Below are 18,801 nucleotides of genomic sequence, written 5' to 3'. Positions count from 1 at the left end.
GGAAAGAATGTACACTGGTCCATGGGTATCTCTGTGACTTCAAGGTGACAGGGTACTTTTGCAACAAATCACAGTGGTGAAATTTTAGTATTATGGAGGACAATGATGATGATAATCCCTGGAGAGGGAAAATTCCCCATTATCTCCAAAGGACAGGGGAACTCTGCTCAGAAATCAGTGGATCCTGAAAAATGTCTGAAACAAGAAGAGAGTGCTGAATGTACAAACTTGTGATCTGAATTTTGCAAAGACTGGAGATACCCTACATGTTCTCCAATCTCAACAAAATCCTATAATGAAGTAAAAGGGATTTTCACTGTTGATGGTAAAAATAGGCCTAGGATTTTATTAGTTGTTGTTTTTTACATTTCTTTTTTATAAAGAAAGTGAATAGCAAACATTTATTACATGAAAGATAATTTTAATGTTTCTTACTTTACTTTATAATAACTATATTTTTTCATGAAGTAAAAAAGAAATTTCAAGGAGGTGGAGCCAAGATGGCAGAGTAAAGGCAAAGATTTGCCAGAGATCTCCCTCAAAACACTCCAAATACCATTAAAAAATGACTATAAACAAATTCTAGAGCAGCAGAATCCACAAAAAGATGAAATAAAATAAATTTTCATCCCAAGAATACTTGAAAGGTCAGCAGGAAAGGCCTGTTGCACCAGAGTGAGAGAGAAGCCAATGTAGACCTAGCTCCAGCAAACCCTGAGCAGGCCTCTGGGTGACTGAACTCTGGCAGCAGTGGTGGTTTCCAGATCTCTTGATCCACAGATACCAAAGACAATTTGCAAGGTCAGCAGGAAGGATTTGGCCCACATGGGTATAAGTAGAGCACAGTCTAGCATGGGCCACATGAGCACAGCCCTGACCCAAGCAAACCAGAAGCAGATCTTGGATTTAACTGAATTAGTAGTGGCAACTGCTGCTTCAGGAACTCTCAATCCATAGATCGTAAGGGGAGTCAAACAACTGGTCAGAAGGAAATTACACGGGTCTTTGTGCTAGCACTGAAGCAAGGCCCTGTAAACTCTTTTGCTTTGCCAGTACTTAGATCAGGGAAAAAAAAAACAAAAAACTCTGACTATTGAAAGTTACTATTAACAAGGAAGGTAAAGGAAGATAAAAATACACATTCAGAAAAAGACAACAAAGTCAAAGCTCCAATATCCAAAGCCTCCAAGAAAATACGGATTGGTCACAGGCTATAGAAGAGCTTTAAAAATGACTTCAAAAATCAAGTAAGAGAGGCAGAGGAAAAATTGGGAAGAGAAGTGAGAGTTATGCAAGAAAATGATGAAAACCAGGTCAAGAGCTTTGTAAAGTAGATACACAAAAAAATACTAAAGAAAATAATACCTTAAATATCAGATTAGGCCAAATGATAATAGAGGTCCAAAAGGTCAATAAGGAGAAGAATGCGTTAAAAAGCAGAGTTGGTTAAATGAAAAAGGAAGTCCAAAGGCTTAATGAAGAAAATAATTTTGTAAAAATTAGAATGGAACAAGTGGAAACTAATGACATATTAGAATTCAAGAAACAAAAAATACCACAAGAATGGGGGGAAAATGGAAGATAATGTGAAATATCCCATTGGAAAACAACTGACCTGGAAAATAGATCCAGGAGAGATAATTTAGAAATTACTGGATTACCTGAAAATCACTATCTAAAAAGGAGCCTAGGCATCATAATTCAAGAAATTACCAAGGAAAATGGCCATGATATTCTAGAACCAGAGGGAAAAATGGAATGGAAAGAATCCACCAATCACTTCCTGAAAGAAATTCCAAAATGAAACCTTCCAGGAATATTATAGCCATATTCCAGAGTTTGCAATTTAAGGAGAAAATATCGCAAGCAGCCAGAAGAAACAATTTAAGTATCATGGAGCCACAGTCAGGATAACACATGATTTAGTATGTTCTTCATTAAATCATCAGAGGGCTTGGAATGTGATATTCTGGAGGGCAAAAGAGCTAGGATTACAGCCAACAATCACCTACCTAGCAAAACTGAGTATAATCCATCAAGGGAAAAAGTGAATTTTCTTTACCATGGAGAATTTTCAAATTTGATGAAAAGACCAGAGCTGAATAGAAAATTTGACTTTTAAATACAAGATTCAAAAGAAGCATAAGAAGGTAAACAGCAAAGGGAAATAATAAGGCACTTGATAAGTGTAAGCTGTTTACATTCCTACATTGGCAAATGATATTTGTAACTCATAAGACCTTTCTCATTATTAGAGTAGTTAGAAGAAGTATATCTAGACAGAGGGCACAGGTGATATATCTATAGTCATATTAAAAAAGTCTAACACTATTTATTGAGGAAATGTAAATTTCTGTAAATTTTTCTGAGCTACTCATTACTATTACTATACTATTATATTGGCTAATAGGAGAAAAAAAGGTAAATGATAAATGGTGGAGGAGATGTTGGAAAAATTAGACATTGATGTACTGTTGGTGGAGTTGTGAACTGATTCAACCATTCTGCAGAGCAATTTGAAACTATGCCCAAAGGACTATAAAATCATGCATACTCTTTGCCTTAGCAACATCACGACTAGGTCTGTATCCCAAAAAAAAAGGAGGGGGGAAGAACCTGTAAGTACAAAAATATTTATAGCAGCTCATTTCTGGTGGCAAAAAATTAGAAATTAAAGGGGTGCTCATCAACTGGGGAAGGGCTGAAAAAATTGTGGTATGTTATTATGATCTTTCTCCCTGTACATATTTTACTATAAGAAATGATGAGTAGGTTGCTCTCAGAAAAACCTGGAAAGACTTACATGGACTGATACAAAGCGAAATGTGCTGTTTACAAAGTGACAGCAATATTGCAATATGATCAGCTGTGAATGACTTAGTTATTCTCAGCAATACAACAATCCATGACAATTCTGAAGGACCTATGATGAAAATCCCATCCATCCCCAGAGAAAAGAACTGCTGGTATCTGGATACAGATTGAAGCATACTTTTTTTTTAAACTTTTTTTTTTGTTTTATTATTTTTGGCTATGTATTCCTTCACAACATGACTATTGTGGATATGTATTGCATGACTATACATGTACAACCTGTATTGAACTGTTTGCTTTCTCAATGAGGGCTTGGGGATGGAGCAAAAGAAAGAATTTTGAACTCAAAATTTTATAAACAAATGCTAAAAATTTGTGTGTGTGTGCGTGTGTGTAACGGGAAAATAATTAATTAAAATATATATTAGTATAAATAAAAATTTAAAATAAGATATCTTTTTAATAAATCTCAATTTAATGTGTAAGAAGTTTTTTTTTTTTATCATTTTGAATCAATTGGGAGTAGAAAATGCAATTCCATGATTATTCTTCCTAGGGAAATAAGTCCACTGAGAAATGAGAGAGAGAGAGTGTGTTTGGGTATTAATAGTAGCTAACATTTATATAGTTCTTACTATGTGTTAGGCATTATGCTAAAGGCTTCACATTTATTATCTCATTTGATCTTCATAATAACCCTGGGAGGTAGATATTTTTATTATCCCATTTTACATCTGAGGAAACTGTGGCAAACAGAGGTTAAATGTCTTACTCAGGGTCACATATTTGTTAAGTATCTAAAACCTGGATTTCATCTCAAGGTTTCCTGACTCCAGACTCCATGCTTTTATCCACTGTTTCATCTAGAAACATGTAGGTGTGGGAGTGGGTACAATCTGGGTTCCTAATACATTGAGTGCTGTTGAATAATATATTTTATACAAACTCTTAGCTCTTTCTTTTCAAATAATAAATGTACAAAGGAAAGAAAGATAAACATGCCCCATCTAGAAAAAGAACAAAAACCCAAAGTCAAAAAATATTAAGTGCTTACTTCAAACATAAGTCCGATGATCTTTTGTAGTGGTAGCACAGTTTAATACTTAGAGAGAGGAGGACATGGGCTCAGGTCCTACTTCAACACTCTCACTAGCCATGCTACCTTAGACAAGTTATTTAGTTTCTCAGTGTTCCTTAGGAAACTTTTTAAGGCACTAGGAATTTCCTCATTAGAAGTTCCTCATATCAATAAAATCACAGGCCCAGTGACATAGGCACAAAGATGGAAAGATAATAATAATTAATATTTATATAGGTCTCTAAGATTTACAATGGACTTTCCTCAGAACAATCCCATGAAACTGTATTATGTTTGCTTACTGTTTATTTTTGTATTTGTTTTTCCTTTTCACAGACAAGTGGCCTTGAAGTCAGGAAGAATTGGATTCCTCTTACACATATAGATAAGACACTGAGCTTCCCATGTTTCAGGAAGCTATTTAAGACTATAAATTCCAAATAATGTGACATCCTGGATTAGCAAAGGGAATCCCCTTACAGGACAGTTTCCTTTAGCAATGAAATCACAGATCCATGAAATTCCTGTCCCCTTTCAAGAAATGAGACCCAGAGACGCTGAGTGACTTGACCCATGTCTATGCAACGAATAAATGATTGACACTTGGCCTGGATATTAACAACAACAACAGCAATAATAATGGTAATCGGGGCGGCCAGGTAGCACAGCGAGTAAGAGTACCGGCTCCAGCGTTGAGAAGACCTGGAGATTGAATCCCGGGCTCAGACACTTAGCACCCACCCAGAAACACCTGGCCGTGTAACCTTGAGCAAGTTACTTAACCCCAATTGCTTAGGGGCGGCCAGGTGGCTCAGCGAGTAAGAGCACCGGCTCCAGTGTTGGGACGACCTGGAGATCGAATCCTGGGGTCAGACACTCAGCACCACATCCAAAAATAACTGGCCGTGTAACCTTGAGCAAGTTACTTAACCCTGATTGCTTAAATAAAATAATAATAATGGTAATAATATACAATTAGCACTTATTAAATGCCTACCATGTGCCAGGCACTGTGCTAAGTGATTTATAAGGAGTATCCCATTTGATTTTCACAACTCTACGGTGTTTGTACATTATTATCCCCATTTTACAGATGAGGAAACTGAAACTGACAGAAGGTTAAGTGGCTTACTCAGGGTCACAGAGCTTTCAAGTGTCTAATGCCATATTTAAACTCAGGTATTACTGACTTTAGCTGTGGAACTCTGTCCCCAGAGACCTTCAACTGCTCAGGTGCCTCAATGGAAGTCTTTTTACCTCATTTTCTGTTTTTCCTTTTATTCTATCATACTGGAGTTACAAAAAATTTTGAATCAAGGTCTTCCATAGAAGCATAGTTACTTGTACTAGGAGAATAAAAGTAATTAGTAGACTTGCTTTAATTTAAGGTACTGTCTTACTTCTTTAAGGCAATACCATTTCACCAAAGACGGAAAGTAAATCAAACTCCTTCAGGCTTTCTACCCTCCTACTCTGTCCCACCAATTCCACTGTCCACCTAAAGCTTGTTACAGAAAATTAGTCCTTTTGTCAAATGATTAAACCAACTACATTCAATCTTAGGAAACTGGCCAATGGTTACTTTCATTTATGACTTAATGGGGTTGGAAGAGAGAAAGGGAGAAGGAAGATTGCTATGAAAGTTAGGATGAGAACATGGTCAAAAAAAGGACTGGGAATATGTTCAGGAGGCTTGGTGGGGGTGTTACTGTGTTTTTGTTGGTGCTGCTGCTGTTGTTGCTTTACATTTGTATATTCCTTTTTATACTGTTATGCATTCCATTTAATTGTGTGCTCCCAAAATAGATACAAAGCAAAATATGTGGCAATTATAAGCCTCAAAGAATTCCTCAGCATCCTAATATGAATAAAGTCACTAATACTTTGCCAATAATAGTAGAAAACACCTTTCCACTAATATGAAATAAAACATTTTATGTTTTTGTTAATATAAGATATGGGCACCATCTTGGGTTGCTTCTCTTCATAATATCCTATTAAAATAAGAATCTGAATCTTCAATGAATAGCATCATCTCAGCTGCTTTGCATTATGACACACAAATCCCTTACTGTGTATCATTTCCTCCATAAATCAAGCCACTTTGGTGATAGAAAACAAATATTCTCAAAGGTACTAGAAAAATTCAACTTTGAGCTCACTTCTAAAAGACATAAAATATATAAAATGCATTTAATCCTCTAAAGCAATGAAAATTTTTGTCTATAAAATATGAAAGCAAAATTGGGAAAAAAAGGGAGGCAATTTCTGTTTCTTACTGAGAATGTTTGAATGAATTCTCTACTAGGGTCTTTGTTTCTTTTTCTAGCAATTACACTGTGAGCAGCAGTTAGTGCTGAGAAAGCATCTCTGAAAAGCCTTACATGTTGAAATACATCAGGAAGAATCATTTCCACTGCATCCTTTTTAGGTTTTCAGTTGCTTCAGGCCAATACTTAAAAAAAATCCCATCCTTTCTATTCATCCACTAGGATATTGATCCTTCTATGTCCAGAAGGTTGATAATTATATGCATCTCAAGTGTTATCACTTTAGTACACAGCCCTTACTTTATTATACCAGGGTTTTGGGACTGCATACTACCTGTATCACTTAGAAGAATGGAGTTTCATATCTGATTTTCTTTAGGAAAAGAAATAAGGGAGAAGCAAAAAAAACTCAAAAATACAAATTTGTATATTTTCATCCTCTAAACAAAACTCTTCATTCATGAATAATTCATTTCATGTCAACAAACTTTCATAAAGCACTTATTCTAGTAGGATAATGCACATGTAAGACTTTGAAAACTCTGAAATGTTATATATTAGTTATCATCACTATTGTTTTTATTATGGCATAAGACTTGCTGCTGGATATACAAAATTTTTTAAATGCAATCATTGTATTGTTACTATGTGTAATCAAAACCAGAGAATAAAAAGTTTTAGGGTCTATAGAAAGGAAAAAATTTGGCTATTTTTCTATTTATACACAAGGAGTTATCTTTTTCAAATGCTTGTTTCATTCTCACTAGACCCTTTTTAAATATTTCAATGAATTTATAATATTTATGATGTTGGTATCTACATCAATGTAGATTATATTCCATTTATACCTTCAGAATAGCAATAATGTTAGCCAAATATTGCTTTTTAGGAGAAAAGGTGCTCCCTGAAAAGTATAATATCTGAAATACTAGGTTAGGTTAGAAGATACAAGAAGCTGAGTTCTTGTTTCTATTTTTACCACTTATCTGCTAGGTTATCTTGAGTAAATTATTTCATTTATTCTGGGTTTAATTTTTGTGCACATGTAGAACAAACATGAGGATTCTATGATGATTCTAAAACTATAAGATTTAGCTCTTAATCATAAAGACACTATTAGAATGACATTCTTGAGGACTTCTGCATGGACCAATTTTAAAATGACAAGTAAGACTCATTTAATTTTAGGAAACACCCATTTCCATTACCAAAGCAATATTTAAAGTGTCAATATTCATAAGGCAAAGAAGGAGAAAGCATTTCATGGAAACTTTGTCCAACATGAAATATGACAGATCTGCAAAATTGTTCAACTAACTTCAAGAATCAATATGACAAAAAGGTTAAAGTAGAATAGCATAATCTCTCACACATATCTAAGAAGAAGAGCACTAGCTAAATGAGCCTTTTAAAAATTTTCTTTCCACTGTGACTGCTCTTGAGAGAATCTTGGATCCAGATTTTTTACTACCATAAAAATCAAGTCATTTCATTTTGTATATGATATTACTAGAGAAACTTGGTGTAGTAGTGGAGAGGCTAGAATTAGAGAGATTTGAATTGTATTTATACCTGAAATATTTATTTACTTTATGATTTTGGGCTAGTCACTTTATCCCCCCTCAGCTTTACTTTCTTCATCTGTAAAATGGAGATAATAGAATATAGTTTCCAGGATTGTTGTGAGGATCAAACAAGATGATGCATATATAAACTGCTCTTATTTTGTCAATTAATTAATTTTTAGTTTTCAACATTCACTTTTATAAGATTTCAAGTTCTATATTTTCCTGCTCCCTCCCCTAAAGATGCATGCAATTTGATATAGGCTATACATGTACAATCATATTAAATATATTTCCACATTAGAGATGTTGTGAAAGAGTAATCAGAACAAAATGGAAAATGAAGAGAAAGAAAAAAAGAAAGAGAGAGAAGATATTATGCTTCAATCTGCTGTCAGATTTCATAGTTCTTTCTCTGGAAGAGGATAGCCTTTTCCATCATGAGTCCTTTGAAATTATCTTAGATCATTGCACTGCTGAGAAGAGCTAAATCTATCAAAGTTGATCATTGCACAAGGTTGCTATTGCTGTGTATAATGTTCTGGTTCTGCTCACTTCATTCAGGAACAGTTCATGCAAATCTTTCCAGGTTTTTTTCTGAAATCCACTTGATTATCAATTCTTATGCAATAATAGTATTCCATTGTATTCATATACTACAACTTGTTCAGCCATTCCTCAATTGATGGGCATCCATTCAATGTCCAACTATTTGCCCCCACAAAAAGAATTGCTATAAATATTTTTGCACATGTGGGTCCTGTTCCCTTTTATATGATATCTTTGAGATATAGACATAGTAGTGGTATTGCTGGATCAACTCCACCAAAAATGCTTTAGTGTTCCAATTTTCCCACATCTTCTCCAACATTTATCACTTTTTTTATGTTAGCCAGTCTGATAGGTGTGAGGTGGTCCCCCAGAGTTGTTTCAATTTGCATTTCTCTAATCAATAGTGAAAGAGTATTTTTTTAATATGACTATAGACAGTTTTAATTTCTTCATCTGAAAACTGCCTATTCATATCCTTTGAACACTGATTAATCAGGGAATGACTTGTATCTTATAAATCAGATACAGTTCTCTCTATATTTCACAAATGAGCCTTTATCAGAGAGGCTAGCTGTAAAAAAAAAAATTGTTTCCAGATTTCTGCTTCCCTTCTAATCTTGGTTGCATTGGCTTCTTGTAAAAATATTTAATTTAATGCAATCAAAATTATTCTTTTTGCATTCGTTAATGTTTTCTATCTCTTTTTTGATCATAAATTATTCTGTTCTCCACTGATCTGACAGGCAAACTATTCCTTGAACTTCTAATTTGATTATGGTATCACACTTTATGACTAGATCATGTACCCATTTTGGTATACAATGTTAAGATGTTGGTCTGTACTTAGTTTCTGCCGTGCTATGTTCCAGCTTTCCCAGTAGTTTTTGTCAAATAGTGAGATCTTATCTGAGAAGCTAGAGTCTTTGGGTTTATCAAACAGTAGATTGCTATAGTGATTGACTACTGTGTTTTTTGTATCTAACGTATTCCTCCATAGATCCACCACTCAATTTCTTAGCCAGCACCAAGTAGGTTTGATGATGGATGCCTTGTAGTTTTAAATCTGGTACATGTAGGCCACCTCCCTTCCATTTCTTTTCATTAATTTCTTTGATATTCTGAATCTTTTGTTCTTCTGGATGAATTTTGTTATTATTTTTTCTAGGTCTATGAAACAATTTTTGGTATTTTGACTGGTCTGGCATTGAATAAGTATATTAATTAAGGTAAAATTGTCATTTTTATTACATTAGCTTGGCCTATCCACAAACAACTGATATTTTCCCAATTATTTCGATCTAACTTTATTTGTGTGAAAAAAAAGGTTCATAATTTTTTTTTCATATGGGTAGACTCCCAAATATTTTATATTGTCTACAGTTATTTTAAGTGAAATTTCTCTTTCTGTCTCTTGCTGCTGGTCTTTGTTAGTAATATAAAGAAATACCAATTATTTATATAGGTTTATTTTATATCCTGAAGCTTTGCTAAAGTTGTTAATTATTTTAAAGGTTTTTTTTTAAGCAATTGGGGTTGAGTAACTTGCTCAAGTTTACACAGCCAGGTGTTTCTGGATAGGTGCTAAATGCCTGAGCCTGGATTTGATCCCCAGATCATCCCAACACTGGGGCCAGTGCTCTTACTCACTGTGCTACCTGGGTGCCCCTATTTTTAGTTTTTTTATACATTCTATAAATGTACCATCATATCATCTACAAAGAGTGATAGTTTTGTTTCTTCACTGCCTATTTTAATTCCTTTCATTTCTTTTTCTTCTCTTATTACTAAAACTAACATTTGTAATGAAATATTGAATAACAGTGGGGATAATGGACATCCTTGTTTTCACCCCTGATATTCTTTGCAATGTTTCTAACTTATCCCCATTACAGCGAATGCTTGCTGATGGTTTTAGATGGATGTCACTTATCATTTTAAGGAAATCTCCATCTATTCCTATGCTCTCTAGTGTTTTTAATAGGAATGAATGTTGAATTTTGTCAAAGGTTTTTTTTCTGCATCTATTGAAATAATTATATGATTTCTATTAATTTTGTTATTGATATGATCAATTATGCAGATAATTTTCACAATATTGAACCAGCCCTACATATATAATGCTTTCAATACTTCTAAGATATATATAGTTCTATCTCCTTGGAAAAGTCAAATTGTTATAAGTAATAAAACAATTAAAGATTTTAGTCTTTCATCATTAATTTTCAGTAATCTAGACTAGGATTATCTAGTTCATGAACTAACTCAGCTGCTGAAGTTGACCTCATAGTAGGGTGCAATTGCTTAAAAAGAGGGAAGAAACAACTAATTTTTGGACTAGAATGTATTTATGTGTATTTATAACAAGTTTATTTTTTTCCCTTTTTTAAAAATGGAGTAGAAGAGAAAGGGAGAGAAAATATATTTCTAATTATTGAAATAAAATTAACTTAATTTAGAAATAAAATCACATATATGTGGATACACACTATATATATACATAACATAGTGCATATACACATATATGTGATTTTATTTATATTATATGTGTGTGTTTATTTTTTTTCTCAAAGTTCACTGGGGTAGGAGTTGGGAGAACTGAAGCCTAGTGTCTGCCATGCCACAAATTGGCTGTTTAAACTTGGAGAAGTTATTTCACTTTTCTGGGTTTCAGTCAACTTTTCACAAACTCACGTTTGTATAGTATTTTAAGGTTTATATAGTGCTTTAATCTACACATTTTATAGGTGAATAAATGAACCCTTTAAGAGGTGAAGTCACTTGTCAAAGATCACACAAATAATCACTGCAGTATCTCAGCACAGTATCTTTTTGACTATAGGACTCTGAATTTGTAAAAGGAAGTATTACATAAAATGATCTCTAACTTCTCCTTCCCAGTAGGCAGTAGAGGCTCCAGTGTTCTATTGGCCCAAGTGTGATTGTTATTACTGTGATGACTTTTTTAAACAGAATTAATTAATTGTTCTTCCTAATATAATATTAAATAAAAGTATAATCAATAATTGTAATACTAATATGTTTATATAGAAATTTTAAGTTTACAAAGTGCTTTAAATTCATTATCTTACTTAATATTAGAATTGAAACAGATGTTAAATTTAATCTATTCCACCCTGAAGCATGCACTACTTCCATAACATCCAAAAAAAGTGTTTGTCTAAAATCATCTTAAAAACTTCCTCCTAAGGTAGCCCATTCTAAATGCAGATAGCGACAAATGTTTAGAAGTTCTTCCTAATATCTGGTCAAAATTTACCTGCATGTGACTTTCAACCATTGATTCTAAAGGGTTCTCTGTCCCCAAATAAAACAAACCCATTCCATCTTCCAGTTGGTAAACATACATACATACACACACATATAGATATATACACATACACATATGTATGTGTGTGTAAATACATATATACACAATGCATACATATATATATATATATGAAGACCATAATTACATATATATGAAGACAGTAATCATTACACCCCCACCCACATCTCTGAAAATATCATCTTCATTTCCTTTAATAGATTCTATGATTAATAGATTCCAATGTTTAAGTCCCTCCTCTGAAAGACATTCTATTCATCCTTCCTAAAATGACACCCAGAATTGATTACAATGCTATGGAACTGTTCTAAACAGCATTGAATACAATGAAGCTACAATACTTTTTTTCTGAAAATTGTACTTATAATTTCCCTGTCATCCTAGTCTAAAATTAGGAGTTGTCTTAATCAAGAATTATATTGAATTCATTATTTATTAAACCTGAAAGGATATTGTCATCACAAATCAATGCCTAATGTTGCTAGCTACATAAATGTCCTAAAACAGCACCTCAATTGGACCAATGGAAGATAAGTCAGGTTTAAGGAAAGCACATATTCCTGACTATCTTCTAATGGTGCAATCAACAAAGAACAGTAACACAAAAAGAATTCCAAAAGACTTGAGCACCTAAGACAAAAGACAACTCACATGTTAATGATAGAAGGAATAGATTATGATATACCAAATCAATTAGCCGTTGTTCCTACCAACACCAGTCAAATTTATGAAATTCCAGAAGGCACAAATAACAGAGACAAGAAGATGTGAATGGTTTAAAATAAATGAAAAGGTGTGTCTAAACCCATGAAGGAGTTCTCTTCAATGGAATTAGAAAACAGCTATTGGATGTCCAAAGATCATGTCCCTGGTAACATTTAAAAAGCAAGATGTATTTTCTAAGGAAGCCTCATCAAGGCAGCAGAATTCTTAGAAGAGTGACCTCTGGAAACAAAGAAAAGAGAAACCTATGAAGGAAGAATTTTATTTGTTGAAAGAGGATTACTATTTGCCACACCCCTTTTGCCTCTACCAGAGTGGAGGAAGTAAAGAGAGAATTCTTCTCTTCTCTCCTGACCCCATCAGCCATGACATATTGCAGTGGACCTGCTGGTCCAGGAGTACATACCATACACAGCAGGGTACAGGTCCCTGTCATTCAACAGAAGAAAAGAGAGGAATTTTGAGTAAAAACAGAATTAGTCATGGCACTCTGGAGTTGAGCTATGGAGAGATATATCAGGGAATATATCGAAGCTAAATTTCTTAAGCCTTTGAGAAAGTTTCATAAAGACCCACCAAGAAAATAAAGGCAACTAGTTGGTGCAGTGGATAAAGCACCTGGCCTAGAATTAGGAAGACCTGCATTTGACTTAATCCAGTGGAGAAGGAAATGGAAAACTGCTCCAGTATCTTTGCTGAGAAAACTCCAAGGACAATATGGTCTATGGGGTCATAGAGAGTTGGATACAACAATTACAACAATAACATGAAGAAAAAGGGAATGGTGGACTGGAAAAACAGCTGCATATGTTGCCTACCTTCACTATGTGTGGCATAACTACCCATGAATTCAATGAACTCTTTCCAATGACTCTGCATACATTTGTGGGAGAATACACTAATTTAAAATTAATGATAATAATTTATATTTAGTGTATAAATTTATACATTTATATAGTGCCTACAGTGTGCCAGAAACTATGCCAAGTACTTTATAACGATTATCTCATTCATTGTGTCAGCAAAACATTTCCATTTTACATATGAGGAAAGGGAGGCAAGAAGAGGTTTAAGTGACTTTCCCAAGGTCACACTGCCTGTGGACAGATTTGAACTCAGGTTTTCCTGACTCCAGGCACAGTGCTTTATTCACTGGACCATGTAGCTCTCTCTTTGTTTTATCTTTTATAGCTACTGCCTTTGCTATGCCACTTTAGTAAATACTTTTCCTTTGGGTTATTTTTTTTTATTAGCTGACTATTCAAGGTAAATATACCAGTTGGTACTCATGAACTATAGTTTTCAGAGTTCAGATTCAAAGAGTACCTTAACCCTGAGGTAGTTGCCACTGGATGTAAAATCTTCCAGTGTAAAGTATTGGATTTTTTTTTTTTTGGAGGGGTAAGGGTGGGAGTAGGGGGGATGTAAAATAACTCTAAAAGGAGTAATTACAGATGAATTCATTTACAAATGTGTGAATTGTAATCTATCTTTCTCCATTGGTTGAAGGCAACACAAAAAGGAGGAAAATCAGTCCATTTCTTAATACAATTGCAGCTTTCTGACTAGTCCAATCTAGCTTCACTACTTTCTCTTTTTAGCTTAGTAAGGCACATCACTAAGTTTTGTTTTCTTTTTGTATTCAATTGTACATTGTTGATGTACTATTGAACATTTAAGTAGTCAATGAAAACCCCCAGGCCTTTTAAATATTAAACCTTTTTTGATTCATGTTTCCCTGATCCTATTCTACGGTTGATTTTTATTTTTACAAAGGAGGTCTTTATACTTCTTTCTATAATCTTTTAAACAGTAAAATTCTTGCAGTGATTCTATATAGGCATGAATTATATAAGATCACAAATTCTGAAGAATCAAAACTGTGGGTGACCCAAAGGAAAAGAAGAACAAAGCATCTTGCAAATCTTACTGTTGGACAAAAGTAGGCAAATATTATTCTGATGATTACTTGCATCTAAGAAATCATATGAAATATTAAATCCATAGAATATATGATTAGAAAAGAAATTAGATGGGGTGTTTTAATAATCATTGCTGAATTTATGTAGCATATCGTGGTTTACATGTAAAAACTTACAGTAAAAACCTCAGAAGAAGAAAAGCAGGGAAGTTCTGTTATTATCATGCTGATTTTAATTTATTCATTAAAATAAAACCCTAAGCAAAAAGTTTGAATGTGCCTATATTTTCAGGACTTTGCCTATTGAAATGATCAGAGTTGTTGATGGTTGTTAAATTTATGATGAAGAAAATTAAAACAAATTAAATCAATACAAAATTCATCACAATAGTAGAAATATATAATTACCTACTCACCATCTTGTTCACAGGGAAAATATGACAGCAGAAGGGATAATAATTTATAAAATGTCTACTATGTACAAGACTCTATTCTCAGTGTTTTTTACAAATATTATTTTATTTTATCCTTACAACAACATTGTGATGTAGGTGCTATTATCCCCATTTTACAGTCTAGCAAACTGAGTTGAACAGTTTAAATGACTTGTTCAGCATCACACAGATAGTGTCTGAAACCAGATTTGAACTCAGGTCTTTCTGACCCCACTTCCAGCATTCTATCTGCTATAACATCAGTTATTTCTACATGATTATCTACTCTGAATTTTCCCTCATCTTTCATCTGCCAATTAGCTAAGTCATCATCTAAAGGAGGTAAGCCTGGCAGAATTCATGATGGTATATAGTTATCAATACTAATTTCTCTAAATACCAGTATACTATTACCTTAATAACCTATTCTAGAAATTTTTTGAGGGGGAATCATCATCAAACTCTGAAACCTGTGATTTTGAGAATACACCTCCTTACTCCTTTTGAAATATCAGGTTGTCACCTGTCTCCAAACTTGTGACATCTTTCCCATTTTTCACAATCACTTGCTCAGAGATCATAAGCAGTAGTCCAGTAATCACATTCACAAGTTCTTTCAGGATCCTGGAATGCTACTTGTCTAGGATAGGTGACATGAAGTCATTTAGAGCAAGTGGGTGCTCTCAAACCACTTCCTCAATTATCTAGGGTTTCAATTCCCTGCTAACCATTTTCTTCTATCTATTCCAATCTGAAGATCATTCTTTCTGATAGAGAAAATAGAAACAAAATGAGAAGTAAATAGTTCTACTTTCTTTCTGTCATCTTTTATCATCATCCCATTCATTCTGAGCTGTGGGTCTATCTTTTTTTACTTATTTATTAATTTATTTTTTTCTTCCTTCAACATAGTTCTAAATGAAAAAAAAAAACACTTTCTTCCTTCCATTAGTATTTTTCTCAAACTTCATCTTATATTCCATATTTCTTTATCCTTCCTGATATTCATACAGGGCCTTTCCACTATTTCCTATCTTCGGTTTTTTTTTTTTTCCTGATCTTCAGTTACCTGCCCTTGCTTCCATCTTTTGTACATGTCCTTTAAAAACATCACTAATAGGCTTTCTGTGGAGGAATATCACCTTTAAACACCTCTTTATCTCCTTCCTTAGTGAAATTCTTTGGTATTTTGTCTTTAAAATTATACTGTTTAGAACTACCTCATTCTTTTACTATGACTTTTCAGAGTTGCAAACCAACTTCCTCTACAACTATTAAAATCTTCTCTTCTTAAATTAAGGATATAATCTAGACTATCCTTTACTTCTAATAAATGCAAACTTGAAGATAAGATATTACCAATTTACATTACCTTTCTTTGACATAGCCTAATAAGTACAACTTCCCTGAATGCTAAGCTTTTTCTCTTGCTATGGGTTAACCCAGTTTTCTCACCAATCCAAATATTTTTTCTTTGTTTTCCTTTGAGCTCACCATGATGCATAATTTGTCCCCTTATAAAATTTTAAAGGACCATAGAAAGAAATACCACCCAGGCTCAATCAACTAAAATTTGATTGAATACCAAATAACTTAAACTACAAAAGTGTTTGTTTGCTTTTGTTTCCCTTGAACATATTAATTTTAAATCTTGCCCACTTCATATAGTGGTTAAATGGAAGTTTGTACACTGCCTTGAGGGATGTCCTGCATATCAGCAATTTCAGTTTTTTATCCAGATTCTTATAACTTTCGACACTGTTAATTTTTTGGGTTTACATTGTCCAGAATAGTAAAGGAACTGTTGAACTTCAGTTATTTTCAGACTTTCTATCCCATATCAGAAAGGCATGCCATGACAAGTGGCAACCCCTCTCGTGGCTCTATGCTGCCTTTGGTCATTTATGCGTGAATTATGTGCACAACCATTTCCTCTCACAAATAGGTGCAGAAATATAAGAAGGGATTCCTATATCCAAGGCAAATTGAATTGTGGGCAACTCAGTTCTCTTTCTGAGAAAGGCAACTAGGATGCAACTATCCAGGTAGTTTTTATACTTTGTGTTTGCAAAGATGATTTCCTTGATCCAAATGTAAAACTACATAGTTTTATGTAGTCTAATAAATTTTATCTTTTTAACTTTAGTACAATATTTTAACATTTCCTGATCTTTTTGCATTCAGATTCAGACATACAATACGCTAGGGAGCTTACCTTCTGTTTCAAAATTAAAAAAAAAAAAGGAAAGAAACAAAGATGAGGAATACAATTTAGGTACCTTACTCACATCAGAAATCATGGGTTAATAAATAAACACTATATTCTTATCTATTACCAGGAAGGTTTATGCAGATCTGTGAGGAGATGAAATAGCAGAGAGGAAAAAAAGTGTCAAATCTGATGCAAGAAGATTTGTGTTCAATTATCAGTTCTGTCACTAACTGTGTGGCCTTGGAGAAGTCACTCAGCCTCTCTAAAAGATTACATTATAATCCCATAGCATGTCCTACCCTATACTACTTTGCCCAACTCCCACTAGCATTATCAGGCTTGGCTCCGAAAAAACAGCTGAATGTTCTTCCCCTCAAGTTTCTAGAGATAACCTAAGGGGGAGGCTATTTGTAGGAGCCTCAATACAGTATGCTAATTACTATCAATTAGCCAGCAAGAGATAATTAGCTTTAACAAAAGGTATTTACTAACAAAACATAATAAGAATAGGCAGTAAAAACACCACTCCCACTCATTAAAGCCAAAGTACTCTCTACCACATACAAGATCCCTAGGGAAAGGGTGGCTAGATTGTGCAGTGAATAGAGCACAGGCCCTGGAGTCAGGAGGACCTGAATTCAAATATAACCTCAGATACTTAACACAAAAACTAGCCTTGTGACCTTGGGCAAGTCTTGGGCAAGTCTCTTAACCCCAATTGCTCTCCAAAAAGATGCCTAGGGAAAATGGACTTCATCTGAAAGAATACACTTAGCCAAAAGGTAAACCAAAGGCGCCTGATAATCCTGGAGATGCCTTTCTTTTGTTTATCTTCAGCATTTCTCTCAGCTTCAGATGCAGATGCAGAATATATCATCAGCTACTCCTACTCCAGGGATTGGAAGTCCACATCAAAATCAGACTTTTTTGAAACTTACAGGGTTGTTCTCTGATGAAGGAGATGAACAAGAGAACTTAATATGCTCCTCCCCTACCTAAGTTACTTCAGCCAGACTGACCAGAATGCTCTGGCAGGAATTTGCCAATTTAATATGCATAGGCATAGAAGTGTATCTGTTTCTTTCAACTAGTCTCAATATAATTACAATGTGACATCATCTATTTTTATTAAGAGATCAAGAACTTCAATTACTCTCAAATTGACTGAAGATTTGCTTGTACATAGTATACAACTTTGATCATTTGAGAAGTTTAGACTTTCTGCATTCACATTAATCGGACATAGATTTCCATCTCCATACTTTTATTCTAATGACTCATTTTGGCATGGAAATGACCTGGGGATTCACAATGGAAATGTGAGCAGCATGAGATCTTGTAGAGTCAGTCACCTATCAAAATGGAAACAGTTTGAGCACAGGGCTATTCATGGTCAGTATGTCTACTATCTGAAACTAAGCTTGGAAATGCTCATGCTCAGAAGTCAGGTATCTGTAATGATTTTTGGAATATACAGCAACTCATGAAGCATAGCTCCTAAAATGTAAAGTGTTTGCCAGGTATATTCATATACATTCACCAGTAAAATCAGGAATGCCTGAAGTATTTAAACATTTTCAACTGTTTTTGTTGTTATTGTTGAATAATTTTCAGTCATGTCTGACTCTTTGTAACCCCATTTAGGATTTTCTTGGCAGATACTGGAGTAGGTTGCCATTTCCTTCTCCAACTCATTTTACAGATGAGGAAACTGAGGAAAATTAAGTGAGTTGCTCAGGGTCACACAGCTAGGTTAAGTGTGTGAGGCCAAATTTAAACTCACAAATATGAGTCTTCCTTACTCCAGGCCCAGAACTGTATCCAATGCACCACCTACCTGACCCTTCTCAACTCTTTAACCATCTTTCAAAAAATAATAACTAATA

The sequence above is a fragment of the Petaurus breviceps genome, unplaced genomic scaffold (genome assembly GCF_028583685.1).
Source record: "Petaurus breviceps papuanus isolate PSGF00001 unplaced genomic scaffold, PetGlider_PUasm1.0 179, whole genome shotgun sequence".
Classification (NCBI taxonomy): domain Eukaryota; kingdom Metazoa; phylum Chordata; class Mammalia; order Diprotodontia; family Petauridae; genus Petaurus; species Petaurus breviceps.
Note: the sequence above shows the minus strand (reverse complement) of the source record.